At 36.6% G+C, this 18,968-nt stretch overlaps 1 protein-coding gene and 2 pseudogenes across 1 annotated transcript in view; 2 read left to right on the top strand and 1 right to left on the bottom strand.

The window, feature by feature from the left end:
- LOC117307482 (uncharacterized) overlaps window positions 1-18,968 on the top strand; it is a 186,029-nt gene that overhangs the window by 63,097 nt on the left and 103,964 nt on the right. The window lies entirely within an intron of this gene.
- LOC109548199 (protein phosphatase 1 regulatory subunit 12A pseudogene) lies at window positions 10,247-11,219 on the bottom strand (annotated as a pseudogene).
- LOC141278342 (testis-specific Y-encoded protein 1 pseudogene) lies at window positions 11,197-17,796 on the top strand (annotated as a pseudogene).

Below are 18,968 nucleotides of genomic sequence, written 5' to 3'. Positions count from 1 at the left end.
TAAAATTTCTTCTGTGTTAAAAGAAGTGATTAGTTTGGAATAAACTTGGATGTATCTAGCAAAATTACAGATGCAATTTCTAAACATTTTTAGGAATCTTCTAAAGATATGTTGGAGAAATATTAAGAGATGCATGCTCGGGATTTCCTTGGCAGCCCAGTGGTTAAGACTTCGCCTTCCAATGCAGGGGTGCAGCTTCGATCCTTGGTTGGGGAGCTAAGATCTCACATGTCTCAGGGCCAAAAAAACCCAAAACATAAAACAGAAGCAATATTGTAACAAATTCAATAAAGACTTTAAAAATAGTCCACATCAAAAAAAATCTTAAAAAAAAAGAGGTGCATACTTATGTTTATTCATCATAGTACTATTCACAGCAGAAAAAAGATGGTAAACAGCCTGAATGATTATTGATAGAAAATGTTTAAATATAGTGTATCTGCACACTGGGGACTGTGCAACTCTAAAAAGGAATGAGATATGTCTTTTTATACTCTCCATTCATGTTCTTAAATAAAACAAGGCACAGAGAATTACAGTACACTGTCTTCTAAGAAAGACAGGTAGTGGTGGGAACAAGTGGACATATTTTCTTATATATAAGTACAGATGCTGAAAGGAAAGACCCAAATATTAATTAAAATGTTTTGTTCTAAGGTGACTGAACATGGTGGAAAGGATAGTGATATCCCTTAGACCTCTCATGAATGTAACTTGGTTTTGTATAATTGACTTTGAAACCATGTAAATAGTATAAATAGTAACAAAACAAAGTCAAAATGAAGTGACACCTAAAAATTTAGCAAAATGAAACTAAACATGTATAGCATTGGTGGTTAACCATACCGAGAACTAATTTCAAGTAACTTTAAACTGTTTGTCTGTTTTTCCTGGTGGGATATATCATAAGGATAAAGGAATGGCAAAGAAGGTTTTTTTCAGTAAGTGTTCTGTTACTCATAATACTGGTATTGATAATAATATTGGATACATATACAGAGAGAAGAAAAAAAATGAAGGAATGGATCAAATAAATACAGTAGTCCCCCCTTATCTATCTGCGGTTTCGCTTTCTGTGTTTTCAGTTACCTGTTGTCAACCTCCATCTAAAAATATTAAATGGAAAATTCTGTAAATACTTCGTAAATTGCACATCATACTGAGTAGTGTGAAGAAGTCTTCTACTGTCCCACTCCCTGGGACATAAATCATCCCTTTGTCCAGTGTATCCTGTCTGTGAAGTCACTTAGTAGTAATTTCGTTTATCAGATCAACTGTCATGGTATCACAGTGCTTGTGTTCAAGTAACGCTTATTTTACTTAGTAATGGCCATGAAGCACAATAGTAGTGATGCTGGCAATTAAGATATGCCAAAGAGAGGCTGTGAAATGTTTTCTTAAAGTGAAAAGTTTTTGACTTAGTAAGGAAAGAAAAAAATTGTATGCTGAGATTGCTAAGACCTATGGTAAGAACAAATCTGTGAAATTATGAAGATGGAAAAATAATTCATGCTGGTTTTGCTGTCACACCTCAGACTTCAAAAGTTATGGCCACAGTGCATGATAAGTGCTTAAGTTAAGATGGAAAAGGCATTAAATTTGTACAAGAAGATATTTTGAGAGAGAGGCCACATTCAGATAACTTTTATTACAGTATATTGTTATAATTGTTTAATTTTTATTTATTGTCTCTTATTGTGCCTAATTTGTAAATTAAACTTTATCATAGGATGTATGTATAGGAAAAAACATAGCTCAATTTCAGGCATCTACTGCAGGTCTTGAAACATCCCCTGTGGTCAAGGGAGAACTACTGTAGTTATGAATGTCTTTAGGAACCAAAGATTTCAGGTGTATGATAAAAAATTACATACCAAAGATGTTAAGTAAAAACCTTATAATCCTAAATTTGTTTTTCTCCCTAGAGTTATTGAGATATAGTTGACATAGCATTATGTAAGTTTAAGGTGTACAAAGTGATAATTTGATACATGCAATATATATTGTGACATTTACCACAATATGGTTAGTCAACACCTTCATCACCTCACATAGTTATCATTTTATTTTTGTGGTGAGATCATTTAAGATTTACCCTCAGCAACTTTCAAGTATATGATACAGTATTGTTAGCTGTAGTCACCATACTATACATTATATCCCCAGAATTTATTTATTATATAACTGGAAGTGTGTACCATTTGACCAGCATCTCATCTTCCCTGGCCCTCAGCCCCTGGCAGCCACCAAACTACTCTCAATTTCTATGAGTTTAGCATTTCCATATTTTATATATGTGGGGTCATTGAGTAATTTCTCTATCTGACTTTACTTACCATAATGCCCTCAGGGTCCATCCATGTTGTCACAAACGGCAGGATTTCCTTTTTTTCCCCAGTTTAGTTGAGATATAACTGACATATAACAAACATTGTATAAGTTTAAGGTATACAGCATAATGATATGCATATATTGTGAAATGATTGCCACTGTAAATTTAGCTAACATCCATCACTTCATATAGCTACAGGTTTTTTTCCTGTGCTAAGAACTTTCAAGATTTACTCTGTTAGCAACTTGCAAACATATGATGCAGTATTGTTAACTATAGCCACCGTGCTGTACAGGAATTCCTTCATTTTTTATAGCTGAATTTTATATATGACTATATATATATATATATATATATATATATATATATATATATATAGTCATATGTAGTTTTTAAAAATAAATTTATTTATTTATTTATTTTTGGCTGCATTGGGTCTTGGTGGCTGTGCACGGGCTTTCTCTAGTTGCGGTGAGCAGGGGCTACTCTTTGTTGTGGTGCAGGGGCTTCCTTGTTGCAGTGGCTTTTCTTGTTGCGGTGGCTTCTCGTGTAGCACAGGCTCTAGGCACACGGGCTCAGTACTCGTGGCTTGTGGGCTCTAGAGCGCAGGCTCAATAGTTGTGGCGCATGGGCTTAGTTGCTCCGTGGCATGTGGGATCTTCCTGGACCAGGGCTTGAACCCGTGTCCCCTGCATTGGCAGGCAGATTCACCACTGTGCCACCAGGGAAGTCCTGTCATGTAGTTATAAAAATGACTATTGTGATTAATGCTGCAGTGAACATGGGGGTGTAGGTATCTCTTCAAGTAGTGATTTCACTTCCTTTTGATATATATGCCCACAAGCAGGACTTTTTTAGAAACCTCCATATGTTTTCCATAATAGCTGTGCTGATTTACATTCATACCAGTAGTGTATAGGGTTCCCCTTTCTCTGCATCGTTGCCAACATGTTATCTGTCTTTTTGATAATAGCCATTCTAACAGGTATGAGGTTAGAATGGTTTTGATTTGCTCTTTTCTGATGATTAGTGATGTTGAGCACCTTTTCATATACCTGTTGACCATTTGGATGTCTTCTTTGGAAAAATGCCTATTGAATTTCTCTGCCCATTTTATAATCAGATTGTTTCTTTGCTATTGAGTTGTATGAGTTCCTTATATATTTTGGATATTAACTTCTTACCAGATCAATGATTTGCAAGTATTTTCCCCCCTTCCATAGGTTGTCTTTTCATTTTGTTGATTATTTCCTTTTCAGAAGCCTTTTAATTAATTAATTTAGATTTATAATTATTTTTAAAATTTTTTATACATCTTTATTGGAGTATAACTGCTTCACAATGCTGTGTTAGTTTCTGTTGTACAACAAAGTGAATCAACCACATGCATACATATATGCCCATATCCCCTCCCTCTTGAGCCTCCCTCCCACCCTCCCTATCCTACCCCTCTAGGTCATCACAGAGCACCGAACTGATCCCTGTGCTATGCTGTTGCTTCCCACTAGCTATCTATTTTACATTTGGTAGTGTATATATGTCAGTGCTACTCTCACTTAACGCCAGCTTCCCCTCCCCTGCCACCCATGTCCTCAAGTCCATTCTCTATGTCTGCGTCTTTATTCCTGCCCTGCCATTAGGTTCATTAGTACCATTTTTATTTTAGGTTCCATATATATGCATTAGCATACGGTATTAGTTTTTCTCTTTCTGACTTACTTCACTCTGTATGACATATACAATGGAATATTACTCAGCCATAAAAAGAAACGAAATTGAGTTACTTGTAGTCAGAAGCTTTTTAGTTTGATGTAGTTCCACTTGTTTATTTTGTTTTTATTTCCTCTGCTCTCAGTGTCATATCCAAAAAAAATCATTGCCAAGACCAATGTCAAGGAGCTTTTCCCCTGTTTTCTTCTAGGAGTTATATGGTTTCAGGTAAATTTAGTCTTTAATCCATTTTGAGATAACTTTTGTGAGTAGTGTAAGGTAGGGGTCCAGTTTCATTCTTCTGAATGTGGATACCCAGTTTTCCCAGCACCATTTAATGAAGAGATTATCCCTTCTCCATTGTGTGTTCTTGATGAAGATTAGCTGACTGTATGTGTATGGGTTTATGTCTGTGCTTTCTATTCTGTTCTGCTAGTTTATGTGTCTTTTTATGGCAGTACCATTCTGTTGATTACTATAGATTTGTAATATAATTTGACATCAGGAAATGTGTTGCCTCCAGCTTTGTTCTTCTTTTTCAGTATTGCTTTGGCTATTCAGTGTCTTTGTGGTTCCTGATGAATTCTAAGATTGTTTTTTCTATGTCTGTGAAAAATGCCAATGGAATTTTAATAGTGGGTGCATTGAAACTACAGATTGTTTTGCTACTATAGACATTTTAACAATATTAAATCTTCCAATCTTTTCATTTATTTGTGTCCTCTTCAGTTTTTTAAATTGGTATCGTAGAGTTTTCAGTTTACAGTTTGAGTTTATAGCTAAGTATTTTATTGTTTTTGATGCTGTTGTAAATGGGATTTCTTTTTTTGGCCATGCTGTGTGGTTTGCAGGATCTTAGTTCCCTGACCAGGGATCGAACCCAGGCCCTCAGCAGTGAAAGCACTAAGTTCTAACCACTGGACTGCCAGGGAATTCCCTGGGATTGTTTTCTTACTTTCTCTTTCCAATAGTTCATTGTTTGTATATAGATGAATAACTGATTTTTGCATATTGATTTTGTATCCTTCAGCTTTTCTGAATTTGTTTATTATTTTAACAAGTTTTTTGGTAAAGTCTCTAGTTTTCTGTACAAGCATACTTTGCTTTATCATGCTTCACTTTATTATGTTTTGCAGATGTGTTTTTTACAAGCCAAAGGTTTGTGGCAAGCCTGTGTTGAGCAAATCTATTGGTGCCATTTTTTCAACAGTATTTGCTCACTTTTTGTCTCTGTGTCACATTTTGGTAATTCTTGCAGAATTAGAAGTGGAGCCTGAAGATGTGACTGAGGTGCTACAATCTCATGATAAAACTGTAACGGATGAGGAGTTGCTTCTTATGAATGAGCAAAAAAAATGGTTTCTTGAGATGGAATCTACTTCTGGTGAAGATGTTGTGAAGATTGTTGAAATGACAACAAAGGATTTAGAGTATTACTTAAACTTAGTTGATAAAGCAGCGGCAGGGTTTGAGAGGATTAACTGCAACTTTGAAAGAAGTTCTGTGGGTAAAATGCTATCAAACATTGCATGCTACAGAGAAATCATACGTGAAGGAAGAGTCAATTAATGTGGCAAACTTCACTGTTGTCTTATTTTAAGAAATTGCCACAGTCACCCCGACCTCCAGCAGCCGCCACTGATCAGTCAGCAGCCATCAACATTGAGGCAAGACTCTCCATCAACAAAAAGTAAGACTCGCTGAAAGCTCAGATGGTGGTTAGCATTATTTAGCAATAAGTTATTTATAAATTAAAGTATTACATGCTTTTAGATATAATGCTATTACATACTTAATAGACTACAGTATATATATATTTTTTACATCTTTATTGGAGTATAATTGCTTTACAATGGTGTGCTAGTTTCTGCTTTATAATAAAGTGAATCAGTTATACATATACATATGTTCCCATATCTCTTCCCTCTTGTGTCTCGCTCCCTCCCGCCCTCCCTATCCCACCCCTCTAGGTGGTCACAAAGCACCAAGCTGATCTCCCTGTGCTATGCGGCTGCTTCCCACTAGCTATCTATTTTACGTTTGGTGGTGTATATATGTCCATGCCACTCTCTCGCTTTGTCACAGCTTACCCTTCCCCCTCCCCATATCCTCAAGTCCATTCTCTAGTAGGTCTGAGTCTTTATTCCTGTCTTACCCCTAGGTTCTTCATGACATTTTATTTCCTTAAATTCCATATATATATGTGTTAGCATACGGTATTTGTCTTTCTTTTTCTGACTTATTTCACTCTGTATGACAGACTCTCTGTCCATCCACCTCATTACAAATAGCTCAATTTCGTTTCTTTTTATGGCTGAGTAATATTCCATTGTATATACGTGCCACATCTTCTTTATCCATTCATCCGATGATGGGCACTTAGGTTGTTTCCATCTCCGGGCTATTGTAAATAGAGCTGCAATTAACATTTTGGTACATGACTCTATTTTGAGCATAGCTTTTATATGTACTAGGAAACCAAAACATTTGTGCAACTCACTTTATTGCGCTCTTCACTTTATTGCAGTGGCCTGGAACTTTACCCTCAATATGTCTGAGGTATACCTGTATATAAGGTCATGTCATCTGCGAACAGAGACACTTTTTACTTTTCAATTTGGATGGCTGTTTTCTTTTTTTTTGACTAATTGCTCTGGCTAGTACTTCTAGTACTATGTTCAGTAGAAGTGTCAAGAGTGGGCACATATTTGTGAGCTTTTCAGTTTTGCTTCTGTTATTGATTTCTTGTTTCATACCACTGTGGTCAGAAAAGACACTTGATATGGTTTCACTCTTCATAAATATGCTATGACTTGTTTTGTGATCTATCTTATGATTTATCCTGGAGGATGTCCTGTGTGCCATTGGGAAGAATGTGTATTCCTTTGCTGTTGAATGAAATGTTGTGTATGTGTCCATTTGATTTAAAATGTAGTTCAAGTTCCTTTGTTGATTTTCTGCCTGGATGATCTATCCATTGTTGAAAGTGGGGTATTGAAGTCCTCTACTATTACTGTAGTTTTATTTCTCTCTTCAGACCTGTTAGTATTTGCCTAATATTTAGGTAGTCCAATGTTGGGTGTATATATATTTATAATATTGTATTATCTTGATTAATTGACCCTTTTATCATTATATAATGAACTTTTTTGTCTCTGTTTCAGTTTTTAACTTATAGTATATTTTGTCTAATATAAGTATAGCTATGCTTGATCTCTTTTGGTTTCCATTTGCTTGGAATATCTTTTCCCATTCTGTAACTTTGAACCTATACATGTTCCTAAAGCTGAAGTGAGTCTCTTGTAGGCAGCATATTATTGGGTCTTGTTTTGTTGTTGTTTTTTTAATCTATTCAGCCACTGTATGCCTTTTGACTGGATAATTTAATCAATTTAAAGTAATTGTTGATCAGCAAAGATTTATTGATGCCATCTTATTGTTTCCTGACTGTCTTGTATTTCTATTTTTCTTTTTTTCCTCTCTTGCTGTCTTCCTTTGTTAATTGATGATTTTCCTTAGAGGTGTTCTTTGATTCCCCTCTCTTTATCTTTTGTGTATCTACAATAGGTTTTTGCTGTGATTATCATGAGGCTCACATAAAATATCTTATTCTATTGTAAGCTGATGATAACCTGGTTGCATACAAAACTACCCTTTACTCCCCCTCATTTTATGTTTTTAATGTAACAGTTTATGTCTTTTTATTTGTATATCCATTAACAAATTATTTTGGCTACAGTTATTTTTAATACTTTTATCTTTTTTAACCTTTCTACTGGAGTTAAGTGGTTAATACACCATTGTATGATAGTATTAGAATATTCCGAATTTGACTATGTACTTACCTTTACAATTGTGTTTTATATTTTCATGTTACTAGCTAGTATTTCAGCTTAAAGAATTCCTTTTGGCATTTCTTGTAAAGCTGGTATAGTGGTGATGAACCTCCTCAGTTTTTGCTGTCTGGGAAAGTATCTCTCCTTCATTTCTGAAAGGCAGCTTTGACAGGTGGCTCTTGTTTAGGACCTTGATCCAGTTTGAGGTAATTTTATATATGGTGTTAGATAAGGTACAAATTCATCCTTTTGCATGTGGCTATCCAGTTTTCCCAATGCTATTTATTGAAAAAGACTGTTCTTTCCCCTTTTAATGGTCTTGGCATCTTTGTTGAGATCATTTGACCATATATGCAAGGGTTTATTTCTGTCCTCTCTGTTCTATTACGTTGGTTTATATGTATTTTCTTATGCCAATACCACACTCTTTTGATTACAGTAGCTTTGTAATAAGTTTTGAAATCAGGATGTGTTAGACTTACAACATTGTTTTTCCTTTGAAGATTGTTTTGGTTATACAGTGTTTCCTGAGGTTACATATAAATTTTAGGATGGATTTTTCTATTTTGGCAAAAAGCATTATTGGAGTTTTGATGGAAATTACATTGAATCTGTAGACCACTTTGGATATTTACATCTTAACAGTATTAAATCTTCCAGTCCATGAATATGAGATTTCTTTCCGTTTGTGTGTTTCTCTAATTTCTTTCAGCAGTGTTTTGTAGTTTTCCATGTACAAGTCTTTTGTCTCCTTGATTAACTTTAGTCCCGTGTATTTTATTCTTTTTCTTGCTACTATAAATGAAATTGTTTTCTTAATTTTATTCCTGTTTTCATACGTAAATGTTGTGCAGTCCCTCAAACTGTTCAATTATCTGTGTATTTTATGCCCTCATAAGATCATGGAAATTCTCTATATTCAGATGTTCTATTCATACAATTCAAATCAAAATAAAATTCCCATAACTATCCTTGTACCTTTAAATATCTAGAATCCTGAGCTTGGTGGTAAGAACATAACCTCACGTCTTCATAAAACCCATCGAGAGAGAAGACTTACAATCCTTCTGGGAAAACACTCTTTCCCAACCCCAAAATAATCTCAGATAGGCAGTAGAACACAGTGACCTTCTAAAATGAGGGGGGACAAATTCACATTTTGTGTAATATACACTACAATCAGTAATACAATTAGTGACCATAAGCTTTCCAATGTACAATTTATTCAAAAGTCTGAAATGTTCAGTGGATAAGGAGACAGTTACATGCTAGAAAGATGTAATAGTTTTTGCATGGTTTAATTAAAATATAAAGCTATTTGTCCAAATAAAAGCCATATTCATTATGTACTTGGTTTTTTTTTTTAAAGGTCACTGGTACATGTATAGTCTTGATATGCTGGTAGTATCAAAGTCAGTGCCTCTTCCCATGGCAATAACAATGCATTTAACATTAACTCATGGGTTAAATCTGGAAATGACTTCATAGCATTACTTTGGCTAGCACAACAATTTTAGACAACACTCAGATAAATATAGGTATTTGAAATGTGAAGCATTTATCTATGCAACTTAAATTGTGGTTGAAAACTATCAAATGAAAACTGAAAATAAAAGCACTTTACAGTAGAAAAGTTTTATAAAGATAGGGTACTTTTTAAAGTCTTTATATCACATTGTTAGCAAATTTTGCTTTTAACACTATTATGGAATAGCCTACTTGTGTTAACAGATTTTTGAAATAAGAAAATAGTCAAGTGTGCCACGGGGTTTTCTAAATATCAAGCAACACACACTTATATATACAGTATCACTCAGTACCTGCAAAATGAATGTGAAGATTACAGGGTCTAATCTCTTATTCTACAATAATAAACAACAGAAACAACATCCTACCAGTGAAGGCAGAAAGTAGGACTTAGAAAAATCTAATCTCAATTGACTTTAAAGCATTCATATAAGAAATAAATGCATATTGCACAAACAATGAGAAAAAAATGTTCCTCCAAGCAACTCAGTTCCAGCTGGGGGACAACACAGCATTAGCCTGCACCTAACAACAATCTCAGAAGAGCACATGTTCTTTTCTGTAAATGATAAAGGTATGAAAACATAGAAATGTCTGCCACATGAAGAGTTATAAAGAAAAAATACAAACCCAAACTTAGATGTAAAGCAAAAAAAACTAAAATATTGAAAAACTGAAAACTGGCAGATCAAAAAATGCTGAATAACTGTCTTCTGTGAGAGCCGAAAGTTTTTGTTGACACCAAAGTATTTATGTACAACTAAGGCTTGCTGGTTAAATATCTGAGGCATATCTGGCCTTGAACACTTTCTTTATATGCTGGAGTTGTACACAAGTTTTCTCAGTTATTTAAAATAACTAAATGAAAAACCCCACTTCTCAGCAGCTGCATTAACATGAAACAATGACCTCGATACAAGGAAAAAAAAAGAAAAACAAAATGAAACAGAAATCCTAGATAAGTAGGCAATTGGCAGCATATCCAAAAATGATAGCCTCCAAGGATCCTTCCCAGTTTCCAGTGACTTTCAGTTATGGTCCATGGGATTGCAAATATGTACAATTCCATTACTTGCTGCTTTTTATTTAATTTGGAAAGTTTGCTTATGACTCTGCTCAAGTCCCCATTTTCATCCTTTAGCCTCTGGTTGTCTGCTTTTAGATCTGTTAACATTTTGAGCTCTTCTTTCACTTGAGATATTCTTTTTAGAGCTCTCTGTCCCCTTTTTTCCCAACTCCCAATAGTGACCTATCTGCAAATCTTTCTTGTCTCTGGTGGCCTTTTCTAATTGCAGTTTAAGATCTGTCAGTTTCATATATGTATCATGTAGCTAGGCTTTCAGCTTTTCATTTTCAGTTCGAATTTGTTCATAAAGCTTTTTAAAGTCAGGTAAGTTATCCTTTTCTAGCCTGCTACTGTAAGTCTTTCTTTTTTTAAAGTAACTGTATGATCCAGAGCAACCCAGCAAGGAATTAATACCAATCACTAGATGACATAGAACTTGTTTCACATCTAGAAATGGAATCCACCTAAGTTTCTTTCTTATTGGATCTCCCATCTGTATCTGATTGTTGTTCTTTTTCATTTTCGTCTCTATCTTGTGTCCAAAATGAAACTCCTGTAGATCTTCTTTTCTCTCTTGGTCACTGTTGCTCTCTGATTGATTTAGGGTGTGCTTGTTTTCTCTTTTTTCTTCTCTCTTTTCTCCCTCTTTTTCATTTTCTAATCTTCTGGAATACGCAGAAGTTATACCTACAAGATTGTTTGGCCTGTTTAGATGACTTGAATCGTAGAGTGAACTGTTCATGGTAGAAAGTGAACAGGATGCCCTCACCCCCCACCCCGAGGTCCGCGGCGCAGGGTGACTCTGGTCGCTGGGCCTGCTTGCTCTGCAGGCCACGTGCTGTGCTTCCACCTCCCGCTCCTTCGCAGCTGCCCCAGCTCAGGACCAGGGCCACATGGTGAGTGAGGCGGGGTCTGGGGAAGGCAGCGCTGCCCAGGGACCCTGGGTCATCCTAGTTGTGGGAGGGGGTGCTCAGGAAGCAGGGGCCTGCGGGTCCCCAGGTGCGGTGGGGGAGGTGGGTACAGCATGGACACTAGCTGGTGGGTCAGGCAAGGAGGCCACCATCTTCAGGGTGGAGGTCGTGCAGCAAGGTGTGGCCCTGGAGGAGGGAGAGGTGGCGGGGATCCGGGAAGAGTTAGGGCTGCTGGTGGAGGACATCTTGCAAGTGGTGGAGGTGGTGGTGGAGGAGGAGCAAGAGGAGATGCAGGCGGGGGAGCGGGAGGAGAAGCCCCAGGAGCAGGGGCAGGAAGAGCCAGAACTGGGACCCACGACTGCCCGGCCCCTGCTGGAGGCACTGGGGGCCCTGCAGTTAGAGCTGAGCACTCTGAATGCCCAAGCCAGCAGAGCAAGTGCAAGATCAGTCAGAGCCGGAATCCTCAGTTGGATCGCAGAAGGGCCATCATCCAGGGCATTCCTGGCTTATGGGCCAGAGCCATTATGAACCACTCCCAGATATCGGCCATGATCAGTGACCAAGATGAAGACACGCTCAGCTGCATGATCAATTTGGAGGTGCAGGAACTGGGCCATCCCAGGCACCACTGCAGGTTGATGTTTTTCTTTTGGAACAACACCTGCTGCTGGAATGACATGATCATTAAGGAGTATCACCTTAGCATTGCTGGATATAGGGCATATCGTTCCACTCCCGTCCAGTGGTTCTGGGATTATGAATGAGGAGCCCCCAACTGCAGGCAGGACACCACCAGCCTTAACTTCCCCAACTGGTTGTCTGACCACAACTGCCCAGGGTCTAACAGGATTGCTGAGATCATCGGCGAGGAACTGTGGCCCAATCCCCTGCACTACTACCCTAGGGAGGAAGGCCCCACCAGGACAGACCCGGAGATGAAGGTGCCGGGGGAGCCTCAGAGTTTGGCCAAATAGCACAAGAGGCAGGAGGCGTCTATAGATGCGGGAGACGCATGGATGTATCTACCTATGCGGTTCTGGTGCCCAGGGGAGAAACGAGGAAAAGATGGCCAGTGAAGGTTCCAGAGAGCTGGGCCCCACATGTGGGGAATGATGCCCAGAGAGACATAAACAAGCTAACAAGTTACAAAAAAAAAAAAGAAAGAAAGAAAGTGAACAGGATGGAGTGGTTGAACTTGAAGTGAGTTCTTGTCTGTAAGGCTGATAATTTTTTTTTCTTTTCCATTATGTTTTATTACAGGATATTGAATATAGTTCCCTGTGCAATACAGTAGAACCTTGTTGTTTATCCATTCTATATATAGTAGTTTGCATCTGCTAATCCCAAACTCTCACCCCATCCCTCCCCACCCCTTCACCTCCGCTTGGCAACCACAAGTCTGTGTTCTATGTCTGTAAGTCTGTTTCTGTTTCATAGATAATTTCATTTGTGTCATATTTTAGATTCCACATATAAGTGATGTCATATGGTATCTGCCTTTCTCTTTCTGACTTACTTTACATAGTATGATAATCTCTAGTTGCATCCATGTTGCTGCAAATGGCATTATTTCGTTCTTTTTTATGGCTGAGTAGTATTCCATTGTGTGTGTGTGTGTGTGTGTGTGTGTGTGTGTGTGTGTGTGTGTGTGTGTATATGTATATATATACACCACATCTTCTTTATCCATTCATCTGTCAGTGGACATTTAGGTTGCCTGTCTTGGCTATTGTAAATAATGCTGCTATGAACATAGGGGTGCATGTATCTTTTCGAATTATAGTTTTGTCTAGGTATATGCCCAGGAATGGGATTGTTGGATCATATGACAACTCTATTTTTAGTTTTTTGAGGAACCTCCATGCTGTTTTCCATAGTGGCTGCACCAATTTACATCAGCAATGGTGTAAGAGGGTTCCCTTTTCTCCACATCCTCTCCAGCATTTATTACTTGTAGACTTTTTAATCACGGCCATTCTGATTGGTGTGAGGTGGTACCTCATTGTAATTTTGATTTGCATTTCTCTAATAATTAGAATGTTGAGCATCTTTTCATGTGTCTGTTGGCCATCTGTATGTCTTCTTTGGAGAAACATCTATTTAGCTCTTCTGCCCATTTTTTGACTGGGTTGGTTTTTTGTTATTGAGTTGTATGAGCTGTTTATATATTTTGGAATTAAGTCCTTGTCAGTCACATCATTTGCAAGTATTTTCTCCCCATCTGTAGGTTGTCTCTTTCCATTTTGTTTATGGTTTCCTTTGCTGTGCAAAAGCTTATAAGTTTGATTAGGTTGCATTTGTTTATTCTTTTATTTCTATTGCCTTGGGAGACAAGGCTGATAAATCTTATCATATGTTCTGAAGTACTTTTGTTCATATTTATCTTCTCTAGATGTTTCTGCTTCTTTCCTTCTTCCTTCTCTTTATCCTGCTTTCCTTTTCCCCCTTTTTCTTTTCCTTTTTCTCTGATTTGGGTACAATGACTTCTTCATATTGTTTTTTCAGCTTCCTAAAGATCAGTCTATGCTGTGTTGATCTTCTAGACTGTCTTGCTTGTCTAGATCTTGCTTTTCTTTGTGTTTCAGACTCTTCATCTTTAATGGGGTGAAATATGACCTTCTTGTCTCCTTGACCTCTACTGTGGAGGAAAGTGCCCCCAACAGTTGTAGTCAGGGTTATGTATTGTGAGGTTTTTGATTACTTATGCAATCTCCTTACTGGTTTTAAATCTATTGATTTTCTATTTCTTCATGATTTAGTACTGGTAAGTTTTGAGTTTCTAGGAATTTGTTTCATCTAGATTATTCAATTTGTTGGTGTACAGTTGTTCATGGTACTCTCTTACAATCTTTTTTAGCTCTGTAAAATCAGTTGTAATGTCCCCTCTTTCATTTCTGATTTTAGTTATTTGAATTTCTTCTCTTTTTTCTTAGTAAGTCTAGTTAAAGGTTTGCCAATTTTGTTGATCTTTTTGAAGAACAAACTCTTGGTTTCATTAATTTTCTCTGTTGGTTTTTAGTGTCTATTTTGTTTATCTCTGCTCTAATCTTTATTATTCTTTTTCTTCTGGTAGAGCTAGGGAGCGTACACTCTTAATTATCATTATACAGTGTTCTATCACTGTAGAATTACACTGTATTATGAGTGTGAGTTCTTAGATGACTGGTTAGATCAGAATTCTCTAAGAGTAGCAGACTCCATGTGTGATACAACAACACTCCCCTAAGCATTCCTAATTTTCCTTGTTTTAGTTCACTTTTTAAATGGTAACTTTTGTCATATTGTAATTTATCTTGTTTATTGTTTATTGTCTATCCGTTTTGGTAGCATTTAAGTATGAATGGAACAGGAATATTTAGCTGTATTAAAATGATATAGCTGAAGCTATAAAAGAGTGCGTGACACATAGTAGATGTTCACTGAATATTTGCTGAACAACTAAATGATAGAGTGAATGAACAGTTTTACTCATTTAATAACCTGAGTGGAATTACCCAAAATTTTTTTTTTTTTTTGCGGTACATGGGCCTCTCACTGTTGTGGCCTCTCCCGTTGTGGAGCACAGGCTCCGGACACGCAGGCTCAGCGGCCATGGCTCACGGGCCCAGCCGCTCCGCGGCATGTGGGATCTTCCCAGACCGGGGCACGAACCTGTGTCCCCTGCATTGGCAGTCAGACTCTCAACCACTGTGCCACCAGGGAAGCCCTACCCAAAATTTTATACATCAGAAAGCTTTTAAGGTGTGGGTAAGTTGGGAGTAAGAAAGATGAGAAGAGAAGGGAAGACCAGAAGAAAAAGGTATTTTCATTTTGGGGAGATAATCTAAATATTTCTTATTTGCTATGGTAATTGGTGAGAGTAGTGATAAATCTGTATACTAGTAAGAGGAGCATTCTCAAAAGCCCTAAAGTGAAAGTGAGTTGAAGAAGAACAAGAATGTCTGAAGTGGAATGAATGAGAGGAAGTGGTTTATAATGATGTCAAAAAAATTGAGGAAGATAATGTAGGGCATTTTAAGGCATGCTGTAGGGTTTTTTAAAAGCAGGTTTATTGAGGTTTAATAGACAAAAAATCGCACATATTTGATAACATTGGTTTATGTATACACCAGTGAAACTGTCACCACAGTCAAGAGAATGAAAATGTCCATCATCCCCCTAAGTTTTTTCTTATCGCTTGGAAATTAATTCCTCTTCCCCAACTGGCTCTCTGCCTCATCCCCAGGCAACGACTGACCTGTTTTCTGCCACTATATATCCATTTTCATTTTCTAGAATTTGATATAAGAAGAATCATAATGTATGCACTCTTGTTTTTACTGATTTCTTTCACTCAGCATACTTATTTTGAATTTAATCCGATTTTCTGTGTGTACCAAGAGTTCATTCCTTTCTGTCGCTGATTAGTATTCTATCGTATGGATGCCTATGATGGACATTTGAGTTAATTTTAGTTTTTGGCTTTTACAAATAAAGCTGCTATGAACATTCCTGTACAAATGTTTGCATGCACATGTATTGGATGTTGTTTGTTGTATTGTGCACATGCCTAATACTTAATTCTCTTGGATAAACATTAGGAGTGGCATGGCTGGATCATATAGTCAGTGAATACTTAACCTGAGGAATTGCCTGTTTTCCAAAGGGATTGCACCATTTTACATTCCCACTAGCTGTGTGTAAAAGTTCATTTCTCTACATCCTTGCCAGTATTTGGTAATATTAGTTTTTAAAATTATAGTCATTTTAGTAAGTGATTAATGGCATCTCATTATGATACCATAGTATTTCCCTGATGACTAATGATGTTGGGCATCTTTTCCTATTCTTATTTGCCATCAGTATATCTTTAGTGAAGTGTCTGTTTAAATCTTTTGGTCAGTTTTAAATAATTTCGTTGTTAGAGGTCTTCATATATTCTGGCTGATGGTTCCTTATTAGATATATGACTTGGAAACAATTTCTCCTAGTCTGTGGCTTCTCTTTTTATTCTCTTAAATTGTGTCTTTTGAATACCAGAGGTCCAATTTATCATTTATTATTTTATGATTTGTGCTTTTGGTATCAACTAAGAAATCTTTGCCTCATCCTAGATCACAAAGGATTTCTCCTGCATTTTATTCTAAGAGTTTTAGATTTTATATTTAGGGCTATGAGCCATTTTGAGTTAATTTTTTTGTATGTAGTATGAAGAATGGATTAAGGTTTCAATTTAAATTATGGATATCCAATTATTCCAGCACTATTTGTTGAAAAGGTGATTCTTTCCCCCACAGAATTGCCTTTGTTATTGTATCACTTGGATCTATTTCTGAACTATCTATTCTGTTTCATTTATACATTTTTCTATCTTTACACCAATACCACACTCTTGATTATTGCAGTGTGTGTATAATAAGCCTTGAGATCAGGTAGTGTTAAGCCTCAAAGTTAATTTTTTTTTTTTTTTTGCTAAATTGTTTTGGCGATTCTTGGTCCTTTTCCTTTCCGTGTGAATATAAAACTGTCCTTCTCATACAGTGACAGTTTTCTTTCTTTCCTTGTCAGTTTCTCCTCTAAAGCTTGCTGCTGTTTTGAATAGATTGCACTGAACTTATAAGTCAATTTGCAGAATTAGACATTATAAAAATAATGAGCTGACACATGAATGTGATGTAGCTCCTTTAAGTCTTTCATTTCTGTTAGCATTGTTTTATAGTTTTCAGTGTACAGATGTTTCACATCTTTTGTCAGATTTGCCCCCAAACCTTTCATACTTAAAAATTCTACTGTAGATGTTTTAAATTTTAATTTCTGGTTATTTATTGATTGTATATGGAAGTACAACTAATTATTGTATATTGATCTGGTATACTTCAACCTTCCTGAGCTTACTAATTAGTTCTAGTACCATTTTTTGGTAGAATACATTGGGTTTTCTGCATAGAAGATCATGTTATCTACAAGTGAATGTGGTTTTACCCTTTCCTTTCCCAACCAGACGGTTTTAATTTCTTTTTTGCCTTATTGCACTGACTAGAAACTCCAGTACAATGTTTAATAGAAGTTGTGGGAGTAATTCCTTCCACTTGTTTCTTCATTGTCAAGATTGTTTTAGCTATTCTAGGGCCTGTTTCTTTCCATGTAAGTTTTTTTTCAAAACAAGCAACTTTTTTTTTTTTTATGCGGTATGCGGGCCTCTCACTGTTGTGGCCTCTCCCGTTGCGGAGCACAGGCTCCAGATGCGCAGGCTCAGCGGCCATGGCTCACGGGCCTAGCCGCTCTGCGACATGGGGGATCCTCCCGGACCGGGGCATGAACCCATGTCCCCTGCATCGACAGGCGGACTCTCAACCACTGCGCCACCAGGGAAGCCCAACAAGCAACTTTTTATTGAAGTATAGTTGATATACAGTGTTGTGTTGGTTTCAGTTGTATAGCAAGATGATTCGTATATATATATATATATATATATATATATATATATGTATTCTTTTTCAGATTCTTTTCCATTATAGGGTATTACAAGATATTGAATCTAGTTCCCTGTGCCATACGATACGTCTTTGTTGTTTATCTGTTTTATATATAGTAGTGTCTATCTGTTAATCCTAAACTCCTAATATATTCCTCCCTACCTTTCCCCTTGATGACCGTAAGTTTGTCTTCTATGTCTGTGAGTCTATTTCTGTTTTGTAAATAAGTTCATTTGTATCTTTTTTTAGATTCCACATATAAGTCATATCTTATGATATTTGTGTTTCTCTTTCTGACTTACTTCACTTAGTATGATAATCTCTAGATCCATCCTTGTTGCTGCAAATGGCATTATTTCATTTTTTTATGGCTGAGTAATATTCCATTTTATATATGTGCCACATCTTCTTTATCCATTCATCTGTTGATGGACAGTTAGGTTGTTTCCATGTGTTGGCTACTGTAAATAGTGCTGCTATGAACATTGGGGTGCATGTATCTTTTCAAATTAGAGTTTTCATCTTTTCTGGATATATGCCCAGGAATGGGATTGCTGGATCATATGGGAACTCTATTTTTAGTTTTTTTAAGGAACACCATATAAATTTTAAAATAATTTTATCTAAGTCTACAAAAATCAAAACAAAACTTGCTATCATTTTTAAGAGAAATTGCTTTAAGCCTATAGATCAATTTGGGCATCATTAACATCTTTATTGTTTATAGTCTTCATATCAGGGACCATGGTATATCTCTATTTGATTTCTTTTAATGACATTTTGTGATTTTCTTCCTAAAATCCTACATGTTTTGATAAGTGTAAGCCTAAGTGTTTCAATTTCTTTGGAGTGATTAAAAATGGTACTGTTTTTATTTGTGTTTGCATGTTTTTATTAGTATAGAGAAATGTGATTGATTTTTGTGTTGATCTTGTATCCTCTTACTTTGCTGAACTCACTTAGTTTTAGGCACAATATTGGTAAATTCCTTTGGATTTCCTACATAGACAATCATTCATGTCATTTGCATATAGGGACAGTTTTATTTCTTTCCTTTCTGATCTGTATGCTTCTAATTTTTCTTTCTTGTGTTATTTTGGTGGGTAGAATTTCCAGTATTATGTTGAAGGA

The sequence above is a fragment of the Tursiops truncatus genome, chromosome 3 (assembly GCF_011762595.2).
Source record: "Tursiops truncatus isolate mTurTru1 chromosome 3, mTurTru1.mat.Y, whole genome shotgun sequence".
Taxonomy (NCBI): Eukaryota; Metazoa; Chordata; class Mammalia; order Artiodactyla; family Delphinidae; genus Tursiops; species Tursiops truncatus.
The sequence above is the reverse complement of the archived record's forward strand: the minus strand, read 5'-3'. Positions and strand labels throughout refer to the sequence as shown.